Source organism: Ambystoma mexicanum, chromosome 4q, assembly GCF_040938575.1.
Source record: "Ambystoma mexicanum isolate Mex_15411 chromosome 4q, UKY_AmexF1_1, whole genome shotgun sequence".
NCBI lineage: Eukaryota > Metazoa > Chordata > Amphibia > Caudata > Ambystomatidae > Ambystoma > Ambystoma mexicanum.
Genome location: NC_090928.1, coordinates 466,486,369 through 466,498,914, shown reverse-complemented (window position 1 = coordinate 466,498,914; position 12,546 = coordinate 466,486,369).

Here is a 12,546-nt window from a genome sequence, read left to right as displayed (position 1 = left end):
ACCGCGGGAAAGTGATACCCACAATCACTTACGGAGTGGAAGCCATGCCATCTCTACCCAACCTTTTATGGCCTAGACTGGAGAGTCTTTTCTGGCAATCAGTCCTTACTCTTCCGACTTCTACACCGATAGCATTGATTAGACGAGAACTTTCACTATCATCCCTGGCGGCAATAGTAACTAGGGTAACTATAATGCTTTATCGGAAGATTAAAGATCCATCTTCTCCAACGATTCTTTCCCTGGTCCAAGACGAGCTGAATTCAGGCAAATGCAAACTCCTGGCCACTTGGGAGAATAGTTGTAAATTAAACCTAGAAGCATGTGGAAGTTCCATTGAAGAATTTGTTTCGAATCCTACCAAAACAAAAAAAAATGCTTAGAAGAAACAGACTGGATTGATACTCTAGAGAAAGCAGCCACCTACAAACTGACCCAGCATCTACCCACAACGGTCAGAAAACTGAACAAAATACAACCGTTCCTCATTAAGCACCCAAGTAGGAAATCAAGATCTGCACTTATTCGTGCCAGGCTGAATTTACTGCCTACAAATGAGATTCTGCAGATAAGAGGAGCTTCACTGACTAACAGCTGTCGTTTTTGCAAAGCAAACCAACCAATTGAAACACTATGGCACCTTTTGCTATCATGCCCGGGCACAAATTCATACAGATCCCCTTACTTGCTACACCACTTGGAGAAAGCTTTTTTAACGGAAGAAGAGCTGTGGTGGCAGTGATTAATAGGGGTCCTTAGACCTTCATGGGCGATTGCTGCTACGAACAATTTGGACCTAATTTTTAAGGACAAAGTAACTGAGCTCCTGCCAGAAGCTTATATTACAACCTATAGAAAATAGTTGCATTAATCTAGGGGATGGCAGAAGTGGTGACACTGGGGCTTACATTACAGAGAAAATGGTAATTGCATTAAGGGAAGTGACAATGTTAGCATTTGAGTAAAAAGAGGCACCTTTAACCCCTTAAGTGCCAAGGACGAGTATGCTCGTCCTTTTTGCATAGAAGTTCATAATAGCCTGGCATTTGGGCTCATATTAATAATGAGGGGTAAATATCTTATTCCTATCTTTACACTTGTTTTACTGCTCATTGTGAACGTCTCCTGTATGTGGAGTGGGAGAAGGGAGCGCAAATACATTACTTCCCCCACTTTCATGGTATGCCTTTAAAATCACTTTGATATTAAGCCTACATGGCATTTTCATGCATGCATAAAATAAATGGATTCCTATGGAATACACATGCATTTAGTACCTGCTTAGAGCAGGTGGGTTTCATAGGAATCCATGATAAATTCCATCTATCAGCACAATTTGCGGGCAGAATTTAAATATTTCACAAAACACAGTCAAAATGAAAAAGAGCCCTTTTCATTGCACTATTTATGTATATGACACACATTAAATGTTGGACAAATTAACGTAGTAGACACATTTTGTTACAGCAATGAAGGTAATATGGTTATGGTTATTGGGGGTCATTACGTGGTTGGAGGTAAGGGATTACCGGCACCGGTATGGTTGCCGATGCCGGTAATCCCTTATCTCCGTATTCCGAGTTCCCTTTGCGGGTCCTTGCTTACCTCCTGCTTTTAGCAGGAGTTAAGTACGGGACCCGTAAAGGTACCTCAGAGGTAATTACGGTACCGTAATTTACGGTGCCGTAATTACCTCCTTCCCCATTCCCATTGAGCCCTATGGGGCAGAAATGGGAATGGGGAAGAGCAAAAGGTGAATGGGGAATTACCGGCCCCTCCAACCTTGGAATGGACCGCTAATTACTCCATTCACCAGGCCGGATTTGGGACGAGTTGGGAGGCAACCATGGAGCTAGTAGCTCCATGGTTACCTCCAAACTCGAAATGAGGCCATAATTGTGTTGATGCAATGTGCAGCAAACATAACATGTGGCGAAATGCAGTAATTGTACTTATTTACAAAACAGGGGGTAGGCATGACGTGCTAATTATTGGCCCATCTCGCATTTAGATAGAGTGGGAGAAATATTTACAAAAACTATATTGTCCCATTTACAGACTTGGGCTGATGAGAACTATTGTATAAACGATCTTCAGGTGGGGGTACAAAAACATAAAAGCACTGTTGACCAGAGCTTCCGATAATTCTTTCAGATCCAGAAGAACATTTGCTCTCCAAGATTAAGTTGTACGCTGTATTGGTGGATCTTAGGACTGGATTGGACAGTGTGCCACAGGGAACCCTTTGAAGGATCCAGAGGGGCAGAGGTGCTCCTTTGGAACTGATCTCAACCATCCATTCTTTGTATACAGTGAATAGGTGGGCCATGCGTTTTGGACTAGCAGGGGAGCTAACCTCTCCTTTCAAAGTGGTGAAGGGCGTAAGACAATGTTGTGTTCTTGCCCCCTTACTCTTTAACATATACATCAATGAGTACATTAAAATATTGGTGGAGAGGAGCATGGACAGCCCTAGAACGAGCCAAGATAATTACCCTGTGTTATTCTATGTTGATGAAGTGGTAATTCTATCTACTACACCTCAGGGCCTAAAAGATAACTTATATGTATTTTTAGAGAAATGTGAGGAGCTTGGATTGCAAATAAATATGTGAAAAACAAAAACTATGATTTTTAGGCCACAGGTCTTGCAACAAAGCCAATTGGATATTTATGTGGGCAAAAGTAAATTAGAACAGACTTTGTTCAATGATTACTTCGGAAGTAGATTCCATGAGAACTGTGGATGGTCCCCACAGATTGCTAAAGCCTGTTCCAGCCTAGGAAAGTACATTGGGGCAACAAACTCATTTTTTTAAAACATGGTAAAGGTGCAATTTCACCAGCATTTGAATTGTGCCGAAGGCAGGCAATCACAACCTCCACTTTTGGAGCAGAAATCTTGGGCTATGTTTGCCTAGAACCTCTTAAAATAATTAAAAATAAGTTCTTAAAATATGTGCTCCAGCTACGGCAAAGTTCACCCACAGCACTATTACACCTGGAATATGATAACGGCCTGGTAGGGACTTTGTGACTTTAAAGCCAGTTTTTTACTGGCTTAGATTGTGGAGCACGGATGGTCATGGGAAGATCCGAGATTCATTGAAACATTTATTAAGTATGGTGAGTGGGAAGAGCATCCAGTGGGTTGCACATGTTAAAGAACAATTAATTGGACTGAACAAGCGTACATTATGGGGAACTCCTGATATTATAGCCAAATCAGTCTCACCCAGGAATAGGAGAACGGATGATTGAAGGTGCTGCTCATCTTAAATTGGGATTAGACTATCTAGAGGTTAAAACAGATGGGGGTCTTCCGATGTTGGAGGTAAGTGAAAAACGATGCTGGTAAAGGAATACCGGCATCGCTTACCGCTACGGGCTATTCTGACCTGTCAGACCGCTATTTACGGCACCATATACTACGATGCCATAATTATCGGTCTTGGGTCGTGTGCGCGCCCCACCATGTCGAAATTTGCGGCATGGCGTAAACCGGAGCTGATCACAAGTAAGGAGCACACGTAAATAACGGCCTCCTTAAGGCCGTAAAGTACCTTACCGGCATGGAGTACATACAGGCATCTCAGAGAAGGAGTAAAGAATCCTGAGCAGTGGTTCTCAGAGCCAGAGGTGCACACAATCAGCACAGATGGAGGCAATGGAGTCTGTCACAGCAGAAAAGGATCACACCCACACACCACACCAAGATGAGACCAATAGTGGTAGCAGTACATGAAGCAGGAGGCCCTGCCAGCAAGGGCACAACCACAAGAACTACACCAACAACACCAGGCCCCCACACTCAGGAGACACAGGAGGAGGGTGAGGGGGAGACAGGCCCAGCATGCAGCACCAGTGCAGCCTCCGTCACCACCCCAGCAGCCCCCATTCCCATGCAGCAGGTCCGGTCCCACAAAGAAACCCCTGAGCAGATACACTACCCGTACCAGCTTCAATGTGACACCATCACCACCATAGTTGGGCCGAGAAATTACCAGATAAGCGAACAGCATACAAATACACACCGCTCTCCCGGCACAACTGAAGGTGGTGCCTGTGCCCCACACCCATGCCACGGGCACCTACCAGCACACAGTGGGCCCATGCATGGCATGTCACAACCGTCCATTACACTGACGCAGAACCAAGTGCTGGATCACCTCCTCAAGCACACAAGGGGCTACAAATCCCTAACATGGAGTACCCAGGAGATATACGACACAAACGTTGGCCCCCATGCATTGGCAGGCATGCCAAATGACATGGGTTCCCCTGACAGCACCCACGTGGATTAGGTGGACCTGCATGTCATGCAAGTGGCGGATCGCAACCGCAAGCAATACCACTCCCCCAACGTGCAGACGGAATGCAACATGCAACACAAGCAAGAACATCACACATGGGTGGGCCCGACATCCAGGAACAACTCATGACTCAATGGTCCAACTGAACTCCACGCTACCGTGCCACGTGGGGCGACATGCAGGATGACGTGCCTGGCTGCTTGGTGAGTCGTCTGACTGTGTCATGCCAGTGCATTGGTGCCATGAGGTGGGTGCCTGCATAAACAAACTGGGTCGAAATGATGAAGCCAGTGCACGATGTTCACCCCACCAAACACCGTGCCACAGAACCAGTGTAATGGCACATGAGTACAGATTCCCACATCGATGGAGTAAGGCACACACCAAACACAACATTACCAACATCTGACAAGGCCAAATCCCACAACACAATCACCACTCATTGGCGGCCCCCACAACCGTAAGGGCATATAGGAAGACACACTGCAGCATGTCACCACAGCGGAGAGACATTCCTGGGAGTGGATTGAACTGAGGGCAGCAGGGATACCACACCACATCACCGGTTTGTCACACCCATAGGAGTGGTGGAATTCACCATAGTATGGATCAGAGCAGTATGATGAATATGAGCCACTGACTACAGCCAACACACCCAACTACGGATTCACACAGTACACAGCACTTCATGGATCTAACATCAAGACTGCTGCATGCATCAACGAAGCACGTACCACGAGATGTGCATGCCATTGTTCACGGACCATCTCGTAGACGCGCCCCCCCTACAGCATCCCATTGCACTGGACACATATTGTGGCCATGAATGGGCTAAATGCATCCATGGACATGTGCATATGAGCATCAATGACCTGCTGCCATGTCAGACAAGTTCAGTTCTCCACCATGACAGTCCACTTACCTTAATTGGATAGACATGCAGGTGTTGGTGGCTGTCCCTTGACACCATGGTACGGAACCCCTGTCAGAACCCCACAGAACAGGCCCAGGGAGCCCTAAAATACTGGCCATACCAATGCATGCATGGAGATGAAGCAGTCACCTGACTTGCATAAGGCACATATGAGTTGCCGAAGCTGGACTGGTGGTGGACCCATCTACTGCAATGTGGTGTCCAAGACCCCCATGTCATGTGTAAAGCTGAACAAAATGTGCATCCCTTGGAATGTGGCTCTGTCCCCTGACATGGGACTGCTAGCAGCAGATGAAGATGGAGTGAAGGAGGAGGAGGAAGGGGCAAGACAATATCATGGAGGCAGTGCACGGGAGGGACATGTTGTGTGGCAAACAATGATTGGACATAATAACCAATACACAAGTCAGCAGAGGGCGGCATTACATGGGCACACAGGGCACTGGGTGTGTGTATACTTGTAGACCATGCACTGTCAGACGTAATAATACACATGCTCAATGATGAAAGTCCACACAGGTTAAACTTTGCAACTCCAATGGTGTATTGAAAATATAAATGGATGAGTGTAAACATTCCCTCCACCGCCGCACCCACCTCCCTCCCAACTCCACAACAAACGCTCACCCCCCATCCACCTCCCCCCAACTCCACAACAAACCCTCACCCCCCACCCACCTCCCCCCCAGCTCCACAATAAACCTTCACCCCCCACTCTCCTCCCCCCAACTCCACAACAGCAGTCCCATGTAGTCCATTAAGGCCACATGTGGCAGCAATGCCGATTAATCCATGTTCCTAGGGCCCGGGGGAGGCATGCCCTGGCACCGCATAGAACGCAGAGTGTGTCGTGGTGGGCTTGCCGGGGTGGATCGACTGGATGAGGGCGTGTCCTCCTGCTGAGGCTGCTGATTGGTATGCGCAGCCTCAAGGGCATCTGCGATGCGTCCTAGGATGTCACACAACATGTTGGTGTTCTCTGTGATTGCCTGACGCATTTCCCTAAATTCATCTAGCCACTCCACCCTGGCCTGGCGGTTGTCCTCCATCAACCCAGTGATGAGTGCAGTCAGCTGTGTTGCATGAAGTGCATCCATTGATGGTTGTTCATCCTTGGAGGGTGTTGGGCCTACATGCCCTGGCATGGCCTCGACTGGGGAACTGGGGCCAGGATCAGCGTCTCCCTGTGTATCGGCAGGTGCACTACGGCCAGGGGTTTCAGGCTCCCCAGAGTCACTGCACAACGCCAGGGGGACATTGCTGGGCTCCAGGGTGTGGACTGTGGGATAGAACTCCTCCTCGGACGCCCCACAGATGGACTAGGGACAGTCCACATTCTCCTGGGGGCCCGTAGCTGCCACCTCCCCAGCAATGCTAGACTCCTCCGACCTTGGGGTGGCCATTGTGGCAGGCGCTGATGCAGGGAGGGATTGGGGTGGTGCATCCTCCACTGACCTTTGGGGAGCCGGGGTTGTTTTTTTGTCTGGGCTGGTATTTGGCAGACCCTGCCTCTGCCCATGGAGGTGGTTGGACGACTTGTCTGGGGCTCCCTGCTCTCATGCTCAGTGCCTGTGGGGGTAGAAGAGAGGGACAACATGAGTGATTGTTTGAGACGCTAATTACATTGATGGCTGCATTCATATTTCAGTCATTTGGGGTTTGTGGCCTTTTGGGCGTTGCAACAGCACTAGTACATATGCATGTGTATGGTATGTACGCAGGTGTCAGAGTAACTCATCCTGCCCTGGTAATGTGCAGTCTGGCTGGCACACTGCCGAACCTGCTGCACAGTGTGCATAATGGTATGTGCAAGTTAGTGCACTATGGTTGATGTGTGCTATGTACTAGCACTTGGCCCTTGATTGTGTGGCAGTTGGCTCTGCATTATTTGGATGGGGGAAGGCAGCATGACAAGGTGCCTTTGACGGCCCTTGGGGGAAGTATACATCATGTAAATGCCATTGGCAGTGTTGACTTTGGACACTCACCTCCATCGGCAGACGACGTAGCCCCGCACTCCATATCGCTGACGCCCTCCATCGATTCAGTCCCGATCAATGACACGCATGTCTCCTCCCATGGCTCCAGTCTCATTGGGGAACTTGGGCCCCCTCCGGTCTGCAGTGCCTGACTCCGGTTGGTGGAGAGGAGGCTCCGCACCCGCACCCGCAAGTCATCCCACCGCTTGCGGCAGTCCTTGGGAGTGCGGGGGGTGGTGCCTACTGCGCTCACCCATTGGGCGGTTTGTGCCCAGATGTTTTTTTTCCGGATTATTGCCTCTCGCCGCATGTTGGTGCTGAACACGACATCAGCGTGCTCCGCCAGGTTGTCCACCATGGCCTGCAGCTCTTCCGGGCTGAATCGCTTCTTGCGGAACCGGTCCTCAGACTTCTTTGGGGCTTTAGGCATTGGTCCTGGGTGTGTGGTCCTTTACCAAACTTCGGATTGCTCCCAAGGGTGCTGCCTGATTAGGATGGCAATGGATTGTATTTTTAAAGATGGCCGCCGCGCTCCTTCCAGTTCCTGTGCGATGATGAAATTTCCGGTTCCGGTATTTTGCGGTGACCGTAATTTACGGCATCCGTAAATTACGGTCACCTTTATTTACAGACGTTGCTGCTTCCGTGGCGGTGTGGTTAAGTACGTCTTGCAGGATGCCGGTAGGGGGTTTTACTGGTCATTTAGTGGCATGCTGCTAGGTACTTTTCCGGCATGGCGAAAAGCTTGTGCCTGCGAGGTCGTAATGGACTGCAATTAGCGGTCTGTCACCAGGTCGCTCTCGTACTTTCCGCCATGCCGGAAAGTACCTGTACTTACCTCCAAGCTTGGAATGATTATGTTTTTTAGAGGTACCTTGATTGTATGTACCTTGCATCCGAAAGATCTTCGTATGCACAATTTAGGATGGGGACATTACCTTTGCCCTGCTTTATCAAATCCTGGGCTCTGGGTGGATCGGGTATTTGTCCCCTCTGTGACTATGGCAGGTAAACTACTATGCATTTTGTCTTCTTCTGTGTAAAATTGAAGGACATGAGCACCCGATATTTAAGATTGTTACTCTGGGAGGCTACATTGTGCTCCACTAGTGAAGCAGTGACATTTTGTAGAAACTCTACTGTATATCATGTTGTATTCTCAGTAGCCCATTATAGCCATAGGGCCTTGATACTAAGATTGAAAATATTGGGAAGGATGAAGGAGGGTGGTAGCCAACTAGTTGCCCCATTGAAAGTCGGTTGAGATGCTGTTCTTCTTTATGTAATTATATGAGGCTGTGAGTTTACTCTCCTCTTGATATGAATTGTCTATGATCTGTTTTTACCCTAATCTGTTTTATTTGTTTAGGTATTTTATGGATGCAATGTTTTATTGAAAGTAGTTCTTATCTCTTCAGGTATTTAATGAATGAATATGAGGAAAAGGCTGAATGTAAAATTATTTGTTTTTTAATTCTGGAGAAAGTCAATTGATTTGATGGGCTTGTTTTAATATGAATTGTTTTGACTTCATGGTTTTACACCGAATAACGTATTTGATTGATTGAATATACATAACCAGATTACATTCTTTGTGTTTACTGATCATAAATACAGCATTCTTTGGCTCATTAATAAGGTTCCTGTGTAACAATCAGAGTCAAGCTACCCATATTTCCATGTTACATCCAAGATGGTAATGCTATTTCGCATGGCCGAAGTAGCAATCATGTGGAGCACATGAGGATGTCATTGTGTAACACAATTTCAAGATAGTTGCCACTATACAAACTCAGACATTCCGGCGATGTTTAACTCAGGTTTATGAAGCACACAGGACCTGGATAAGGAATGTACTTATTCTTTCTTCATTTCTTTATTCAATGAAAATTGCAGGGAAATCACAATCCTTACAGGCGAGGTAGAAACATGAACCAGGGACAAGGACAATAGTGCATGATTTAAGAACCAGACAGTAGAGGAAGTGCTCATCTGTAGGATGAAGGGGTGAGGAGAAAGTGCTGTGGGGTTGTTATGGAGAGGTAGGGGGAGAGGAGAAAGGGAAGATGTGGTGGTAAAGAATGCTAGGCAAGTGGTTCTTAAGAAAGGAGGAGAGCTAGGAGGTTGGATTTAAATACATATATAGTAGTGCTGAGAGGGAGACGATGAGCATTCCAGAGTAAGGGATCGAGGAGAGGAAGCAAGCGGAAACAAGAGATAGCACAAAGGGAATGAGAGGTGGCAAGGAGGTGTACCGAGGATGATCGTATGGGGTGAGAGGGACAGTAAGGAGTGAGTTGGGCTGATAGGAATGGTGGAGCAAGTCCATGTGGAGTTTTGAAGATGATGAGAATGAGTTTATACTTTGCCTTCTGTCTTATACATAACCAGCCTAATTGACAAAAGGCTGGAGAAGAGAAGGTGAAGCGGGAACGTTGAAGAGTGTATGGACATTAAACCTCAGGAATATGTGAAGAGGTGAAAAAGCATAGTTGGGAAGACCATAGAGTAGACTAACACAGTAGTCAGATTGAGAGAATACTAAAGAGGAGACAAGGTGCTTAGCAGTTTTGAAGGGAAGAAGATGTCTTATTTTTCTGATGTTCAGGAGATTAAGTGTGGCCACAGTAGCAGATTTGGAGATGAGGAGTGAGAAGATATGAGTTGGGATCGAAGACACCCCCAGGTTACGAGCAGAGTAGGGAAGGTTAGGATAGAAGAATAGAAGTGGGAAAGGGGAATACATAACGTATTGGGATGGAAAGTATATAACTTCAGTCTTAGTGGAGTTGAGAATAACTGAGTGAGATGCCATCCAGTATTTGATGGCAGCGAGACAGTTAGAGATGTTGACCATAGCTTATCAGATAAGCAAGGGAAGGAGAAGAAGATCTGAATGTCATCAGCAAAGAGTTAATAGGAGAAACCACAGGAGCAGATCAAGGTGACAAGAGAAGAGGTATAGAGGGTGAATAGAAGTGGACCTAGCACTGACCCTTTGGGAACACCAACAGCACGGGGGGTGAGTGGGGAGGTAAGGCTGTTCCAGGACACAAACCAAGTGAGGACATTGCCCCTGATGCCTAAGAGAGATAGTGGTGAGAGAAGGTCAGAATGCTTGAATGTATCAAAGACAGCAGAGGGCTGAGGAAGAAGAATAGATCAAGGGTTAGCATGATGAGTGGAAGAGATGTAGTTGCTGACAATAAGGGGTAGCTGACTCAGTAGAGTGCAGAGGTCAGAAGCCAGATTGAAGAGGATTCTGGAGGTTGTGTGTGTGAAAGAACTCAGTGAGTCGGTTGAATACTTCACGCTCTAAGATTTTGGAATCGTGAGGTAGAAGAGAGAAAGGATGGATGTTGGCTGGGCAGTTAGGCTCTAGGCCAGGCTTCTTAAGGATAGGGATGACAGTAGCCGACTTTCAGGAGGAAATGAACGCACATGTCAGCAGTCTTGTGTCTCGTGCTTCCTATTATGTTAAGCTACCTACTGATGCAGATTAGACCATTCCTTGTTACAGCAGATAGCGCCACATTAGCTTGTGCAATTATCGGCTCTTGGCTGGACTGCTGTGCCAACCTTCCCCAGGGTATTGGAAAGATGGAGCTTAATTGACCGCAGGTAGTTCAAAATAATGCAGTCAGGGCAGTCACTGGCCTTTGTAGAACAGAGAATGTGTCTGTAGTGAGAAGATCACTCCATTGGCTTCCCGTACAAAAGCTGATCCTTTATAGGATGCTATGCATTACGCATGCATGTCTTTTCAGGAAAAACACGGCATATTTGACTAAATGGTTAATGGCTGCCAGTCAGGCATATGTTATGAACCAATAACACAGGGCTTTGGAAGAACCTGCAGCCAAGATATCCCATGTACAAGATGGCTGCTTCTCTCTAGCAGCCCCTCAATTGTGGAATGCTCTTCCCCCTGATCTAAGACTATGCAGGGCATTATCAGTCTTTAAGCATAAGCGCGAGACCCTTCTATTTGAATAACTTCAGTAAAGAAGCCCCATGATTCTCTGTCCTGGCTAACTCCCTGTTCTTGTTTTGTGGTGCCTGTTTTGTCCTCATGCGTCTTTGCCCACAGGCATTGTTCAAGCATGTTACAAATAAAATAAATAAACAAATGATGGAAAAATGGTACTGTCAAGAGATGAGATGAAGAGGGAAGTAAGCTATGGAGAAACACAGGGATCTACGAGTTTCACTATGTGTGGGGATAGAGGGTTGGTGGGGGATCAAGACTCTCATCAGGGTTAGTGGGGGAAAAGGAAGGCATTGTCACAGGTAAGGAGGGTAGAAGAGGTGAAGAAAAGTGAGTAGGTGGGGGCTAAAGGTAATTTGCAAGGTAATTTTAGTGTTGGACATTTTGGAAGCAAGTAGAGAGCTAGATCATTAGCAGGAAGAGTAGAGGGGATGGGGAAGTTTTTAGGAGATTAAATAATTGATAGATTTTTTGAGGCACCTAGGTTGAGAGGATTGACATTAAATGAGAGATAGAAGTCATGTTTGGCAAAATCGAGAGCAGAGGAATAGTTTTGAATAGCAGGCGGCTAGAGTTGGAGATTTGAGGAGTGTCTAGATCTTTGCCAAGTGTGAAGGTTTTTCTTCATTGTTGTTTTCAGGGTGCGGATAGTAGGTGTAATCCAAGGCCATGGAGGGGAGGATTTAGGAGTGAATGTAGTAAGAGGGAAGTGAGAGAAGAAGGGAGCAGTAAGAGCAGCATTATAGTTAGTGAAGGATTTATCAATAGATATAACTGTGAATTTTGCATTCGAGGAGGGAGAGTGGTTGTAGGTCGGAGTGGTAGGTAGGGAATTTTGAGGAGGGAAACTTGCACTTGGTAATGCAAGTGCTAAATGGAGAGAGTAGGGTGGAAGTAGGAGTGGCGATTGAGGCAAAGTCAAATGAATGTTGAGTGGGAGAAGCAGCACTGGAGTTATTGGAGGCAGGGATTGGAGAGGAGATGACAATAAGGTCAAGATATTTACCATTTGAATGGGTGGGCAGAGTGGGGACAGAAAAGAGATAAAAGTCAGTGGATAAAGGAGTGGAGGGAGACATGAGGTTAAAGTCACCAGTGACAATGAGGTGATGATGGTAGGAATGGAGTCAAATAGTTTGAGAGGTGGTCAATAAATTGTCATGGTCAGGTGTCTGTTAGAGAGATGATATGAATGTCATAGGGATAGTGATTGTGGAGATAATGGGCCTCATTAGGAGGTAGGAGGTAGCCATGGTGCCGTTAGCACCATGGCTACCCCCTTACCGCATTCCGGGTCCAGGTTCTCGGAATAGAGACTTACCAGGTCATTCC